The sequence below is a fragment of the Halichoerus grypus genome, chromosome X (genome assembly GCF_964656455.1).
Source record: "Halichoerus grypus chromosome X, mHalGry1.hap1.1, whole genome shotgun sequence".
Classification (NCBI taxonomy): domain Eukaryota; kingdom Metazoa; phylum Chordata; class Mammalia; order Carnivora; family Phocidae; genus Halichoerus; species Halichoerus grypus.
In genome coordinates, this window is record NC_135727.1 from 48865204 (window position 1) to 48883089 (window position 17886).

Sequence of the window (17886 nt, forward strand, 5' to 3'; positions counted from 1 at the left end):
CTTGGCTGCAGGTTTTTCCCATTCAGCAACTTGAATATATATCACACTACTCCCTTCTGGCTTGCCAAGTTTCTTTGGAGAGATCTGATGCTATCCTTATAGGTCTTCCCTTGTAAGTTAGGGAGTTCTTTTGTGTAGCTGCTTTTAGGATTTTTTTTCTTTATTTCTGTATTTTGCAAATTTAATTACAATATGTCTTATTGTCAGCCTGCTTTCAGTGATTGTGTTGGGAGTTCTCTGTGACTCCTAGATCTGGATATCTGTTTCCTTCCCCAGATTAGGGAAGTTTTCAGCTCTAATTTCCTCAAATACACCTTCTGCCCCTTTTCTCTCTCTTCTTCTTCTGAAACTCCTAGATATGAATGTTATTATGTTTGATGGAGTTACTGAATTCCATAAGCTCACATGTTCCATAATTCTTGTTCTCTTTTGTTCAGCTTCATTAATTTCCATTATTTTATCTTATACATTTGTTCCTCTGCTTCCTCCATCCTTATGCTCATTGCATTCACTCTGCTTCAGATCTCATTATTACACTTTTCATCTTTGACTGATTGTTTTTTAACTCTTGTATCTCTGTGGTAAAGGTTTCCCTGAAGTCTTTCATTCTTTTCTCAAGCCCAGCTACTATCCTTATGATTGTTGCTTTAAATTCTCCATCAGGCATATTACTTATATCTGTTTCACTTGGATCTCTGGCTGTGACCTTATCTTGTTCTTTCTTTTGGGATGAATTCCTTCATCTTGTTTTTTTGTCTAAGTCTCTGTCTTCTTTTCTGTGTTAGAAAAGCCTGTTATGTTTCCTGATCATGAGAGTAATGGCTTTATGAAGAAGAGGTCATATAGTATCCCGTGCTTTGCTTGGTGCTTCAGGACTGACTCTTGTGTGTGCTGTGTGCACTCTGTTGCTGTGTTTTGGCTCCTCTTTCCCTCAGGCCAGTTGTCTGCAGAGGCTCTCCTTGCCTGCAGTGGCCAGTGTTTGGACTTTAGCCAGAGTGTAGCAAGTTTTAACTAGGTGTGTTCTGGTCTGCTTGTAAATGAAATCTGATGCTACTTCCACTTGAACTGAAGCCTCGGAGAACTGTCTGGTTGGGAGATGTGTTGTGAGCAGATTTTTTTTTTTTTTCTGGTCTTCTGTGGAAGGAGCCTGCCAAGCTGGGACTGAGGCACACTTGCCTGAGAAGAGCAATACTGGAGGAGTACAGGGGGACAAGACATAGTGTAAGCAGATTAGGCAGCTATTGTCTGTGCTGTGGTGTTTACTATAGGTAGTTCTGCCTTTATGCTGAGGGGTGGAGAGGAAAATGGCACCAACCAGCCCCTTTGTCCCTGGAGAGGGGTCTCCCTGCTTGCTATTCTCAGGGAAGTGTTCCCAGAAGAGGGCATAATCTCCCCCACCCATGTGTCCTAGGGATTTTTCAGATTGTCATCTTCACACTGTCTGCCTCTTGATTGTTTGCCTGCCTTCTTTCTAGGAGCAGTGCAGTGCCTTCTGGGCTCTATCCTAGGCAAGCCTGCTGACTTTTAAAACTCCAGGCTTTAGGAACATGGTGTGGGCAGTGGCCTGCACTGGTCTTCTGGGGGAGGGTCTTGTCTTGCTGGGACTGGGACAGGTTTGACCAAGAATGCCAATTGCACCAGAGCACAGGGGTGTGGGACTTGGAGCAAGTAGGCTAGTCAGCCAGTGTAAGGGCCAAGCTGCCCTAGGCAGGAGGTGGTGGAGGGAAATGGCACCTGCCAGCTCTTTTTTCTCCAGAGAGGGGTCTCTGAGAATGCCTCCTCTCCCAGAAGAGGGAATAATCTCCACACACCCCCCACACTGTGTGCACCAGGAGTTCCTCAGATCCTGCCATCTGCCCCTGGTTGTTTGCCTGCTTTATCTCAGGAGTAGGGAAGCACCCTTGGGGCTCTATCCCAGCCAAGCCTGCTGACCATTAAAATTCCAGTCTTCAATCTGGTTGCAAAAACTCATGAAAATCAGCCCCTCTGATTTTCCCATCCAATGGCTTTGGGAAAGTGTGCTCCTTGTGCATTCCCTTATGTGCTCCTCTCTCTCTCTGTGACCAGGGCTCCCTTCCCTCCACAGGACCCATAATCTAGTTCTCCTCCAAATCATATCTCCATACTTCCTCATTTCCTCAATGTGGCCTCTTCTTTACCTCTAGTAGTGCAGGGTTTTTTTTTTTTTTTTTTTCCTATCAGTCCTCAACTCAATCTCTTGGATATTCAGAATGATTTGATAATTATCTAGTTGTGTTCAAGGGTTGAGATGAGCCTAGGGTCCTCTTACTGTGCCTCTATCTTCATATTCACATATAAGTTTTATGCGACGTTGGTTTTCATCCCTTAAAGAAAAATATCCAGGAGTAGAATTTCTGGGTAATATGGTAGGTATTCATATAACTTTATAAGATACTGAGAAACTTTTTCAAAGTAACTGTACCATTTTGCATAACCACCAGCAATGTATGAGAGTTTCAATTGCTTCATATTGTTCCCAATACTTGGTATTGTCTCCTTTTTTTTCTCTTTTCTTTTATTTTTTAAGCCATTCTGATTGGTGTCTAGTGGTATATGATCATGGTTTTATTTTGCATTTTTCTAATGACTAGTCATATTAAGTATCATTTTATTATGTTCATTTCTCATCTATATATTTCCCAGGAGAAGTATGTCTTCTGGGATTTTGCCCATTTTAAAAATTGTGTTATTTGTTTCTTGTTGTTAAGCTTAGCACATTTTTAATATATATCCTTTGTCAGAAATGTGATTCAGTTATTTTCTCCCAGGTTGTGGCTTATATTTTTATTATCTAAATAATGTTTTTCAAAGAGCAAAATTTTATATCTTTGTTTTTTTATTATGTTATGTTAATCACCATACATTACATCATTAGTTTTTGATGTGTTTTTTTATAAAGTCCAACTTATTATTTTTTTAAGATTTTATTTATTTATTTGTCAGAGAGAGAGCACAAATGGGAAGCAGCAGGCAGAGCAGGCAGAGCAGGCAGAAGGAGAAGCAGGCTCCCCATTGAGCAAGGAGCCCAAAGTGGGATTCGATCTCAGGACACTGGGATCTGACCTGAGCCAAAGGCAGATGCTTAACCGACTAAGCTACCCAGGCATTCCCAATTTATGATTTTTTAAATTATATCTTTCTTTTAGTGTCAAGGGTAGATATTCATTTCTTAATCTAATGTCACAGTTTTTCTTCCTTCTATGTTTTCTTTTTTTTTTCATTAACATATAATGTAATATTTGTTTCAAGGATACAGGTTTGTGATTCATCAGTCTTACACAATATACAGTGCTCACCACAACACATACCCTCCCTAATGTCCATCACCCAGGCACCCATCCCTCCCACCCCCCCCACTCTAAAAACCCTCATTTTGTTTCCTGAGATTAAGTCTCTTATGGTTTGTCTCCCTCTCTGGTTTTGTCCTGTTTCATTTTTTCCTCCTTTTCGCTATGATCCTCTGCCTTGTTGCTCAAACTCCACATATCAGTGAGATCATATAATAATTTTCTTTCTCTGATTATTTCCCTTAGCATAATACCCTCTAGTTCCATCCATGTCATTGCAAATGGCAAGATTTCGTTTTGCTTTGCAAAAGCTTTTTATCTTGATGGTTGCATAAAATTCCATTGTGTACATATACCACATCTTCTTTATCCATTCATCTCTCGATAGACATCTGCACTCTTTCCATAGTTTGGCTATGTGGATATTGCTGCTATAAACATTGTGGTGCGGGTGCCCCTTCGGATTACTACATTTGTATCTTTGGGGTAAATACCAGTAGTGCAATTGCTGGATCGTATGGTAGCTCTATTTTAAACTTTTTGAGGAACCTCCATACTGTTTTCCAGAGTGGCTCCACCAGCTTGCATTCCCACCAACAGGGTAGGAGGGTTCCCCTTTCTCTGCATCCTCACCAACATCTGTCGTTTCCTGACATTAATTTTAGCTATTCTGACTGGTGTGAGGTGGTATCTCATTGTGGTTTTGATTTGTATTTCCCTGATGCCGAGTGATGTTGAGCACTTTTTCATGTGTCTGTTGGCCATTTGGATGTCTTCTTTGCAGAAATGTCTGTTAGTGTCTTCTGCCATTTCTTGATTGGATTATTTGTTCTTTGGGTGTTGAGTTTGATAAGTTTTTTATAGATTTTGGATACTAGCCCTTTATCCAATATGTCATTTGCAAATATCTTCTCCCATTCTGTCGGTTGTCTTTTGGTTTTGTTGGTTGCTTCCTTTGCTTTGCAAAAGCTTTTTATCTTGATGAAGTCCCCATAGTTCATTTTTGCCCTTGCTTCCCTTGCCTTTGGCGATGTTTCTAGGAAGAAGTTGCTGCAGCTGAGGTCAAAGAGGTTGCTGCCTGTATTTTCCTCTAGGATTTTGATAGTTTCTTGTCTCACATTTGGGTCTTTCTTCCATTTTGAGTCTATTTTTGGGTATGGTGTAAGGAAATGGTCCAGTTTCATTCTTCTGCATGTGGCTGTCCAATTTTCCCAACACCATTTGTTGAAGAGACTGTCTTTTTTCCACTGGACATTCTTTCCTGCTTTGTTGAAGATTAGTTGACCATAGATAGTCCATTTCTGAGTTCTCTATTCTGTTCCATTGATCTATGCATCTGTTTTTGTGCCAGTACCATACTGTCTTGATGATCACAGCTTTGTTTTTTTGTTTTTTTGTTTTTTTTTTTAAAGATTTTATTTATTTATTTGACAGAGAGAGACACAGCGAGAGAGGGAACACAAGCAGGGGGAGTGGGAGAGGGAGAAGCAGGCTTCCCGCCGAGCAGGGAGCCCGATGCGGGGCTCGATCCCAGGACCCTGGGATCATGACCTGAGCCGAAGGCAGACGCTTAACGACTGAGCCACCCAGGCGCCCCATGATGATCACAGCTTTGTAATAGAGCTTGAAGTCCTGAATTGTGATGCCGCCAGCTTTGCTTTTCTTTTTCAACATTCCTCTGGTCTTTTCTGGTTCCATACAAATTTTAGGATTACTTGTTCCATTTCTGTGAATAAAGTTGATGTTATTTTGATGGGGATTGCATTGAATGTGTAGATTGCTCTAGGTAGTAGAGACTTTTTCACAATATTTGTTCTTCCAATCCATGAGCATGGAACGTTTTTCCATTTCTTTGTGTCTTCCTCAATTTCTTTCATGAGTATTCTATAGTTTTCTGAGTACATGTTCTTTGCCTCTTTGGTTAGATTTATTCCTAGATATCTTAAGATTTTTGGCGCAGTTGTAAATAGGATTGACTCCTTAATTTCTCTTTCTTCTGTCTTCTTGGTGTATAGAAATGCAACTGATTTCTGTGCATTGATTTTGTATCCTGCTACTTTACTGAATTCCTGTATGAGTTCTAGCAGTTTTGGGGTGGAGTCTTTTGGGTTTTCCACATAAAGTATCATATCATCTGCAAAGAGTGAGAGTTGGACTTCTTCTTTGTCGATTCCAATGCTTTTTATTTTTATTGTTGTCTGATTGCTGAGGCTAGGACTTCTAGTACTATGTTGAACAGTAGTGGTGATAATGGGCAACCCTGTCATGTTCCTGACCTTAGGGGAAAAACTCTCAGGTTTTCCCCATTGAGAATGATTTTTGTGTCTATGGCCATACCACCCTGAATGTGCCCGATCTCATCTGATCTCGGAAGGTAAGCAGGGTCGGGCCTGGTTAGTACTTGGTTGGGAGAATGATATTCGCTGTGGGTTTTTCATAGATGGCTTTTATGATATTGAGGTATGTAACCTCTATCTCTACTCTGTGAAGTTTTAATCAAGAAAGGATGCTGCATTTTGTCAAATGCTTTATCTATTGAGTGTATCATATGGTTCTTGTCCTTTCTTTTATTAATGTAGTGTATCACATTGATTGATTTGTGGGTGTTGAACCAATCTTCCATTTCTACTTTCAATTTTTTGGAACAGTTTCAGAAGAATAAGTATTAATTCTTCTTTAAATGTTTGATAGAATTCCCCTGGGAAGCCATCTGGCCCTGGGCTCTTGTTTGTTGGGAGACTTTTGATTACTGCTTCAATTTCCTTTCTGGTTATGGGTCTGTTCAGGTTTTCTATTTCTTCTTGGTTCAGCTTTAGTAGTTTATATGTCTCTAGGAATGCATCCATTTCTTCCAGATTGTCTAATTTGTTAGCATATATTTGCTCATAGTATGTTCTTATAATTGTTTATATTTCTTTGATGTTGGTTGTGATCTCTCCTCTTTCATTCATGATTTCATTTTTTTGGGTCCTTTCTCTTTTCTTTTGATAAGTCTGGCCAGGGGTTTATCAATCTTATTAATTCTTTCAAAGAACCATCTCCTAGTTTCATTGATCTGTTCTACTGTTCTTTTGGTTTCTATTTAATTGATTTCTGCTCTGATCTTTATTATTTCTCTTCTCCTGCTGGGTTTAGGCTTTATTTGCTGTTCTTTCTCCAGCTCCTTTAGGTGTAGGGTTAGGTTGTGTATTTGAGACCTTTCTTGTTTCTTGAGAAAAGCATGTATTGCTATATACTTCCCTCTTAGGACCACCTTTGCTGCATCCCAAAGATTTTGAACAGTTGTGTTTTCATTTTCATTTGTTTCCATGAATTTTTTAAATTCTTCTTTAATTTCCTGGTTGACACATTCGTTCTTTAGTAGGATGCTTTTTAATCTCCATGTATTTGAGTTTTTTCCAACTTTCTTCTTGTGATTGAGTTCCAGTTTCAAAGCATTGTGTTCTGAATATATGCAGGGAATGATCTCAATCTTTTGGTACCAGTTGGGACCTGAGAGGCATCTTGCATTGATTCTCAAATGTCTTTACCCCCGGAATTGCAGTGCCCTTGCCAGGGGCCAGGCTAAGTAATCTGCTTCCATTTGCTTTCTGTAGCTTTTTTTCCCTGAAGGCTTTCTGCACAGCTTTAGAGGAGGAGAATGAAAATGGTGGCCTCCCAATCTCTGGCCCTGGAGGAGTCAAGAGCTTAGGGTCCCCCTCCTCAGTGAGCCCTCAGAGAAAAGCCATCAATCACTCTGTCTCCATGGTCTCTGTCTGCACTCTGTGCCCACCTGGCCTGTGACCAATCATTTTTATCTCTGGCACAAGGCCTTGTTTGGAGTCTCCAAACCCAGCATATTCCTTTGTCCCCGGGGGAAGAAGGGGAGTCTCCCTGGATCTGCCCCTTGTTGGGGCTCAAAGAACAGTGGCTCAACTTTGCCTCGGATCTTGGTTTATGGCAACCCCAAGCTGAGAGCCCACTCCTCAGGCAACACGAGTTTTTCTGTGACCCCGAGGGTCCAGAGACTTCACTGTCTCAGTGAGTGTTCCACCCTCTGCTTAGCCACCAGAGTGACGTCCCTTACTGGAGCAGACTTCTAAAATTTCTGATTTTGTGCTCTTCTGCTCCATCACTGATAGAGGCTCCCACCTCCTCAGTCTGTATTCCCATATATCACCTCAGGTTCACTTCTCTGCACATCCTACCTTGAAGAAAGTGATCACTTTTCTGTTCATAGAGTTGCTTCTATTTTTTTCTTCAATCTCCTGTTGAGTTTGTAGGTGTTCAGAATGGTTTGATAGCTATCTAGCTGAATTGCTGGGACCAGCTGAAATTTAGATCTCCTACTCCTCTGCCATCTTGGACCACCTCCTCTCCTATGTTTTCTACTAAAAGTTTTATACTATACTTTTTTTTAAAAAAAAAAATATTTATTTATTTATTTATTTGTCAGAGAGAAAGATCACACAAGCAGGGGGAACGGCAGGCAGAGGGAGAAGTACACTCCCCACTGAGCAAGGAGCCTGATGCAGGACTCGAGCTCAAGACCCTGGGATCATGACCTGAGCCAAAAGCAGTTGCTTAACTGACTGAGCCACCCAGGCCTCCCTATACTATAAAATTTTACATTTATTTCTGTGATCCATTAGAGTTAATTTGTATATAATATTAGATACAATATTAATTTAATATGTATAATTTCAGATAACATATATAAATATAAAATTTGCCACAGGAACATACTATCTTTTCAGTGTTTGCATTAAAACACATCCTTTTATGGGACACCTGGGTGGCTCAGTTGGTTAAGTGTCTGCCTTCAGCTCAGGTCATGATCCTAGGGTCCTGGGATTGAGCCCCACATAGCACTCCCTGCTCAGCAGGAAGCCTGCTTCTCCCTCTCTCAAATAAATAAAATCTTAAAAAAAATCCTTTTACATGGAACACTAATTTTTGTTAAGACATCTTAACAAACTAGATATAGAAAGAAACTTCTTTTGATAAAGAAATTTCATCAAAATGCGTACTAATTCTCATACTTAATGGTGAAAATATAATTATTGTTAACAAGATTAGGATGCCTTCTCTCACCACTTCTTTTTACAATTGTAGTAGATAAAATAATTGATAGGCAATAAGATTAAAACGTAAGACTCAAAATTGTTATTCAGTAGCAATATGGTTACATAAACATTCTAAGAAAATCTACAGATGTGTTAGAATTAAGAATTGAATGATTGACTCCAGGAAGGAAGGTGGATAAAAGATCAAGAAAATCAAATAAAATCAAGAAAATAAAAAAATCAATTAAATTCCTGAAGTTCATCCATATCCATAAAGAAAATATACCATCAAAAAGATAACATTCAGGGCACCTAGGTAATGATCAGTGAGTTAAGTGTCTGACTCTTGATTTTGGCTCAGGTCATGATCTCAAGATTGCAGGACTGAGCCCCACTTTGGGCTCTGTGCTAGTCATAGATTCTGCTTGAGATTCTCTCTCCCTCTCCCTCTGCCTCTCCCCCACTGCTTTCTCTCTTTATCTCTCTTAAAAAAATCACATTCACAACAGCAACATAACAACAACAGTAGGGAAGACAAACAATAGTCAAAACAGGTAAAAATAGGGGACGTGCAAAAAAAAAAGGTAGCTCAAAAAAAAAGTGTTACCAGTAATACCAGGATATAGAGCAGTCAGAGCAGACCTCATTGAGAATGTGACATTTGAGCAAAGACTTGAAAAAGGTGACTTAGGTAGTCAAAGAGAAGGGCATCCCAGTCAGAGGAAATAGTGCAATGGCTCTAAGATGAGAGCATGACTAACTTATATGAAGAATAGCAAAGAGTCCAGTGCATAGCTTAAGATCACTGACAAACATACAATAAAACAAATAATGGGATATTCATTGAAGTGAAATTGGGAACACAAATATCCATAAATAGTAAAATGGATAACTTGTGGTATATTTATTCACACAAGGGAATATCATATAGCAATGTGAATAAATGTTCTACATTTGTAAACATAGATACCCCTAATATAAAAAGTTGAGTAAATCAGCAAGCTATGAAAAATATGTAAGTAACTACATAAATGTTAAAACTGCACTTGCCAATTCCTTATAGATATAGGTATATGGTTTATGAGTACATGTTAATGTAAAAAATATAAAAACATGGGAAAGAATACTACACCACATTTAGTGGTTACTTCTAAAAGAAGCAATTTGGAATCAGTGAGTAGCACAAAAGGGCCTTCCTCCATCTGTAATGATTTATTTATTTTCAAATAGACCTGAAGCAAAGATAGTAAAATATTATCTTTTATTAAATCTGGGTAGTGGATACCTGAGTAATTGATATATTATTATTCATTTTTTGTGTTTCTGATACATTCACATGATGTGATGAGCACTGGGTATTATGCACAACTGATGAATTACTGAACTCTACATCTGAAACTAAGGATGTACTATATGTTGGCTAATTGAATTTAAATTAAAAAAAAGATACATTTTATAATTTAAAAAATACAGTTAATCCAAAAATATTCTTTGATAGAAGTAAACTCTTCCTCTTAGGCATTCTGTTTCCTATCAATTTTATACTATATTTTTTCATGTTTATCTATTTTATTGCACTGTAGGTCTTTAGGGAGGTATGTCATATTTACTTTACCTTCGAAGTTCCCAAAGTGCTTAGTATGGTGTCTTATACATAATAGATCTTTGATAAACCTGAAAGAATCATTAAAATCATTTTAATTAATGTACTTTTAACAGTCATTGGTGATTTTCCCCATGTTAGTGACTAGGATGATTGATTTACAAGTACAGAATAGAAGAAAAGTATGTGACATATTGTCTATATGTTTATAAATGTTAAATTAAGCTTTAGTTAAAAACAATGCAAAACAAACAAACAACTCAGGTGGCCAATCTTGCCTGAGTGTAGTGAAGAAGATATAGCCTGGGATGGTTGACATCTAGATTTATGAGTATATAGAAGATGTATATTGGCTTATAAAGAAGGGCTTACAGCTGCAGAATAGACAAGGGGAGAAAGTAGTCCTTCTAGGTCAGTACTTACAAAAAGGAATAAAGCAGTAAGCTAAAATGAATGAAAATTATGCTGGGAAATGGGTAATTTACTTGACATGTTAGTAATTTTTAATGATAATGAAGGTCATCTGTCACCTGCACAAAGAAAGCATATGCCTTTCAGTGTGCATTTGTATATTTAATTTTAATAGCCTTGACTGTGGTTAACCAGATCGTAAACTTAGTTAAGAGGTTTATCGTCATTTCAAATTACTTATTTGACAAAAATATAACTGGCAATTCAAAATGTGTAACATTTGGTCCTTGGAAAGAGATGCTTGGCTTGACTTTGTTTTTCAACTACTAACATTCAAAAAAACTTCAAGTAGCTCTGTATGAAGAAAACTCATCTCTCATTTATACATGACTGATGCATCCATAATAGTTCATGTATATTTAGGATCGAATTCTTAATGCAATCAATATTTCTGTGGAAAGCTCCTTCTCAATATACCATCAAGATATTTTTCGGTATACTATCAAATTTTCAGTTCTCTAAGTGAAAAAATATTGTCATTGTATATGTATTGTATACATACTATATATATATTATATATATATATATCCCATATACATATATTGTATATGTGAAAATGGGAATATTTTAATGAAATGTTAGTATGTTGACTTTAATTTGGTGCTTCAAACATTAAAACAGTGTCTTAACTAAATTTGTTTAATAGAAACATTCCACCAATAAGAACAAAGACAATCTAAGGGAGTTGTGTGCACTGGGCATGGTTTTAAGAAGTCACTAAGATTGAGATATTTAAGTCAAATATTCTGAGTGATTGATAACTTTGTAGACAGATTGACCTGGCCCTATGCTGAACAAACTAGTACTGTACTGGTTAGACAAAAGTCAAACAGCTTTTCTCCTGATGGAATATGAAATTGGGACACAGAGACACTGGCAACTCTCTATTAATAAGCTTGCTATCTCTTGCAATTCAGGATTTTAATAAGGTATTGCATGGCACTTGGCATCACATCATTCTCATTTTTTTTTAACTGAGATTTCTTCGTTTGACCATTTATTGGTAATGATAATAATTTCTTATATTTAACTAACGTTTAATGGTTTTAATTTATTTAATGTTTATTATTTCACTTGCTTCTCACAAAACCCTGTGATTGGTAGGAATATGCACTTTATAAATGATGAAACTGAGCTTGTAGAAATTTTGTGACTTGCCTGAGGTCACATGTTCTGTTAGTAGCAAAGATCAGATTGAAATTCAGGTTTGGAGAGCTCTCCAGTATTCTTTAGAATATGGTATTGTGCTTCCTCACTATTTAAAATAAAAAGCATAAACATTACAAAAGCAAACCTTTTATCTGAGCAATTTTCAGACATATTTCTGAAGTACATAATATACCTTACATCTTTTCCTCAAAGAAATTGAAACCATTTTTTCTTTTTCTTTCCACTTTTTCAGTACAGTAATAGTACTTATCAGTTCCAATAAAGACATAGCATTATAAATGTATATTTCCTACAATACTTTCTTAAATATAGGAAAAATAATTATCACTTGAAATTGTGATGGTGATCTATCTTTATAGAAAGATACAGGTTAGTTCTCATAAATATGTAATATGAAAAATTCTCAGTCTATGACAAAGGCATTCATTCAGTCAATCAAAATCTGTGCATTTAACAAATACTTGTTGATAATTTTAAATAAGAATCACATTGTCTTTGAGATAAAAATGAGCATAAGACACAGGTTTTTGTAGGCTCTGGCAAGTAAAACAGAATAAAAAGGAAAGGAGAACAAGTTAAGCACAACTCTTGCTTTCATGGAGCTTACTTCCTATAGGGCATAGAGTTTGAAAAATAAGTGCTATGCATTTCAAAAGACAGAATCTTGCCAACAAACATAAGCTTTGTAATCTGACTTAAAAATTAAGGGGCAGGCAGAAAGGAAGAAAAAAAAGATAGTATAAGCAAAAGTGCTGAGATAGGAATGGATTGTTCTTATTTAGGTGATGAAATATGATGAAAGCAACATTTAAGAAAGAACATTCTATTAGTTACAGAAGGTCTGTATCTATAGCACATAACCCCTGCAATGCACAATGTCTTTGAAGAAGCCAGTTTTAGTTTCCTGTTTTGTTCCCTGTGCACCTGTACCAAATTCATAGACTGAAACTTAAAGAAAACAATTGACCTGTTAGGAGGGGGAGAATACATTCTGGTACCCTGAATCTTAGAATCTCCAATAATTTATTCCAACCAAATGGTGTTGAAGGTGGGGGATGGGAAAGGCACGATGACATGAAAAGTCTGGTGAAAGGTGTGGGTGAGAGATTGCACTTTTCATTATAGTTTATTTTAGAATATCTGAAATCCAATCAATGGAAATAGGATTTTTTTTCCAGTTCATTGTATGAATCTTAAATGAAAGACAGAAAATTGAACCAGGAACTGGGCATATCTAATTCATTTCCCAATGTAGATTTAAGAGAGGGATTTTCCCAGAATTAAGTGGAATGAGAATGCAGCCAAGTAATTTCCAGTATAGAAATTATATAGCAGTAGCTTCATTTGAGAATGAATAGAAAAGAAAGCAGCACAACAATAACAAAACAACATAGACCCTGTGAAGAAATTCTTTACTTTCCCAGAGATTTCAAAAATAAAAATGAATTTGGTAAATAACCTCTTTTTTTTTTGTAAATAACCTCTTAAAATAACCAGAAAGAGTGGAACATTGTTACAGTCTCTATCAAAACAAAACACATTCAAGGTCTCTGAAATGATAAAAAGCTAAAAAGAGAACAATTTGGTATGAATAGATAACTGATTAAGATGAGAATAAGAAGGACTACAGGGAAAATTAAAAAAAACTAAATGAGTAATGAGATCTGCATCGGAGGCTGTAAAAGTTATAATTAAGTGTGTATTTTAATTAAATCAATGATATTGAAAATGTAGTCCTTAATAACAAAGAGATAAATGTGATGTCACTGTATGTAAATACAAAAGAAAAAGAATGGGATCTACTACAAGAAGAAAACTGAAAAAGTTTGGTCACAACTATAATAATAAAAGCAATCTTTCTTAATTAAAAATTTAAAAGACCTGCAACATTTAGTAAAGATAGTAATGTAGGAGCATGCTCTTACTCTCTTGATTCTGAATTCTACATAAATAAGCAAAAATACAACAATAAAAAGAAAATTTAATTTAATTAAGACAAGGATGTGATTTCAAACATATACTAAAACAAAGAAATGTATTTGCTTAATATACCCTAATTTTCATAAAATATAAAAAAAAAGGACACTGAGAACCGACCTAAAATTCTACTACCTTAAAGAACAGGAAAATTTGGGGGAAAATAAGTTGAGAAGATATTTAAGGATCCAATTAAAATTTTTATGTTGACATGAGCTGAAATGGTACTTGGACTGTGTGAGGATGGTATACATAAATAGCTTTGGTAGAAGAAATTTAAGGGGGTTTTCATTTGGCTTGTTCATTTTCTCTCTGAATTAGAAGGAAAGGTGTCTGGTAAAAGTGATAATAAAAATTTTAGAATTTTGAGAAAAATGGAGAGTTTCAAAATTTATTATGGATAAGGAAAAGTCCAAGATAAATTTGTAGACTATGGATTTCTATTGGTTCTCCTTCATGATTATGTACTTTTCTCTATTCCTGATTAACAATCTGTATGAAGTTTGCAGGAGTAGAGTTCTACCAGGACAATGGGATACAAGCAATGAATTTGAATATATTGGCACAGAAGTGATTGAAAGATAAGTTGAAGAATTTAGATGGAATATGAAAATCAATTAAAAGAGGATGAATGGTTGACAGATGGGAGAAATATAGTAGGCTTCAGTGACCTGAGTAAGAGGAACAAATATATTAGGAATGATTGAATGAGAGAATAGATGAGCAGAACATGTAGTCACATGATGAAACATCTGAGTTCAAAATTTCAGAGGCAATGTCATTGTAAAGGTTTACAGGCTGTGCAGTATACCCATTGGATGTGGTGGATGTGTGGCTAAATGGTGCAGTGAGACTCTGAAGATAAAAAATTCAAGGAAGGCATGCACATAAATAACAAGGTCTAGGTTGGAGATACAGATTTTAAAACACGTCAAAGTTTTCGATAAATGTAGGTAATTTTTTAGAAGCTGAGTACATGACAGGAATGTGACTATTCCAGGCCAATATCGCCATATTGCAAAAACTTCAAAAGAGCAAGAATTTACATTATGGTGGAAAACTACTGATTTGAAAGTGTTAGCATAGAATTGGACAGGATGGCATTGGAGTTAAAAGAGTGTGGAATCTGAAACTAAATTGTCTAGGTTTAAATGATGGCTCCTTCTGTAGCTGTGCGACCTTAGAAAATTTACACATACTCTGCATGACTGTTTCTTCATTTCTAAAATGAAGATAATTTTACTCACCTTACAATGCTGTTGTGCTTGTTTAATTAATGTAAAGTATGCTGTATAAGAACAGGTCTAGCCACATGTAACAGAAAACTTAAAGAAACAAATAAAAACAAATAAACAGGGCTTTTTTTTTTTTTTTTTTTTTGGTTTGTTTTTCTGACATAAGTAGAAACCTATAGGTAGACAATTCAGAGCTAATGTGGTGACTTCATACTGCCATCAATGTTTTCAATCTTCATTTGTTTGGGGGGCCCACTAGTCATTAGAAGTGAATCTAGTCTACTTGTAAGATAGCTACTTTTTTTCAAATCCCCTGCCAAAAATATAGTGCAACTAAGTTTTAGCCTGGAAGAAAGAAGAAGGGAGAGTAGCAAAAAAAAAAAAAAAAAAAAAAAAAAAAAAAAATGCATGCCAGTTGAATTTTCTCCGTTTCTAAAGGGATTTTCAAGGAAGTCCAGCCCAACTTTCTCTTTTTTAAATCTCAGTTTTTGTAGGTCAGAAGTCTGAGCATGATATGGATTGATAGTTTGCTCAGGGTCTCACCAACTGAAATCAAGGCATCAGCAGAAGCTGCAGTTCTAATTATGGCTCAGAGTCCTATCCCAAGCTCACTGGTTGACAGAATTCAGTTCCTTATGATTGTAGGACTGAGGCTTCTGTTTTCCTTTTAGCTGTCAGTAGGGATTACTCTCTACATGCTTAGAGGACTCTCACAGTACTTTGTTATGTGGCACCCATAAATAGATAACAACATGGATATTTGCTTTGTTCCCAGCAGACCCAGTTGCACCCTCTTATTTCACCAACTGGAGAACGCTTTTTGCTTTTAATGAGCTAATTTAATTAGGTTAAGCTCACCTGGATCATCTCCCTATCTTAAGGTCAATTGATTTGGGACCTTAATTACATCTGCAAAATCCCTTTCTAGCAGTATTTAGATTAGTGTCTCATTGAGTAAAACGAGGAAGGTATGTGTATACCTAATGGCAAGAATGTTTCTGTGCCATCTTAGAATTCTGCCTACCACAGAAGGTGACCAAGGAAAATAAAATATGCAGCATAATGTGCTTAGCTGGTCACAAAATTGCCGAGAGAATTGAGTAGCCTTTGCCCTAAGCTGTGCATGGCATACGGGATTTTCCATTTGTATTTGGAATTGATTTTTCTATCTTAGAAAGTGAGTTACTTTAAAATATTCACCCAGTAAGCACTTAAAATCTCTGTGTGTATTTTTTACCACTAAAAACAAGAAACAGTATTTTGCTCTAATATTTAACAATCATTGCTACATTTGCATTCTGCCAGGAAAATTTGTAAACAAGAAACTTGTTTTTAAATACTCCACAAAAGTAAAATTGCATAGGAATATAGTAACCATTTTCATTATCAAAATACTTGAGAAGTGATTTTTCTGCATTATAGAAACATATTAAATAGCTTGTTTTTAATTGGGCAAGAGGAACAATTTGCAATTGGTAGCTATTTTCTGTAACAAGCCTTCTTTCACTATTTTTCACCAAATACCTGTGAATGTTTATGATTACTATGCTTAACTATCTGTATATACAATTTATTCTCAATTATGTTAATGCATTTTTATGTTATGCATTTTAAAAAGACTAAAAATCACCACCACCCAGAAATAAACCCTGTTAACACTTTGGTGCATTTTCCTAAAATCTAGTTAATATAATTAACATAATTTAGGTTATATTTTCCTTGTTTTAATGTACTTCTCCTTAATGTACTCTTCTGTGTTTTCTACACTAAGAATGTATTACTTTTATAATATGAACTCATTTCAAAACTATGTACATAAGTGTATATGTATATATGTTATATGTCATATGATTATAAGTATATGTAATGCAAAGAGTGGAAAAATATAAGTTCAAAATAAAAGAGAAAAGAAAAATAAAGCAAAATTTGGAATGTAACAGACTGAAATACCAGCAGTGGTTATCTTTATGGGTGAAAGCTGGGTGATGTATTTTTCTGCTACTTTACTACTTCCAAATGTTCTATAATGACTGTGGTACTAAGTTTATATTGTAAGAACAAACAAACCTTTCTTTTAAGAGAAAAAGATAATTTGAGGATTCTTTTCCTGAAATTCAATAAAAATCTGTTAAAATTAAAGAGTAGGTGAAATAGATGAAAAGGATTGAGAGGTACAAAATTCTAGTTATAAAATAACATAATCATGGGGATGTAATGTACAACATGGGGGACATAGTCAATAATATTGTACTAACTTTGTGTAATGACAGATGGTAACTAGATTTATGGGGATCATTTCATAATGTATAGAAATATTGAATCATTATGATGTATACCTGAAGCTAACAGGGTATTGTATGTCAAGTATATTTCAATAAAAATAAATAAATAAATAAATAAATAGCATTATTTACTTTAAAATAAAATTAAAAACATTAAAGCTGTCAAAATTGAAATTAAAATTTCTCTTACAGAAAAATTATGATGTCTAACACTTCACAACATTCTACACTTATAATTGTACCTTATTCTGTACATCTTCAGTTTTTAGTTAATTTACATAAACAAGATAGTTTTGTAAATTTTTGTGCGTCTTTTATTACTTGTAAATGCAGGTTTACCTGAAGTTGCTTAGTAACATCAGAGAAGAAAAAGCCAGACTGCCTTACTTTGTCATACATCTATGAATGTTGCTATTATACAGTGAATAAGATGGACTAATGGCCCATCATTATTTTTACTTGTCAACCAACTGATCTATTTTTTCTGATCATGAACAAGCTGTTAGATGGAGAGCTCAGTTTAATCCATCTGAGGTTTTATGGTTTTCATATGCCTGAGTTGCTCAGGCATATGCAATGGTTTGCTGGTAAAGTGGTTCTCTAATAGAGGAAAAGGACCTTTGATTTGTAGCATTTTCTAGTATAAGCACTTCTATCATGAGACAATTTTAAGCTTCTAATAATTGCAGTACCAGTTTACAAAATTCCTGAAAATTTAACAATCAGATCACGTGAGCATGTGTGAGCCAACTCCAGAATACTGATATTTGAGTTGAGAACTTACTGTGTGACTCA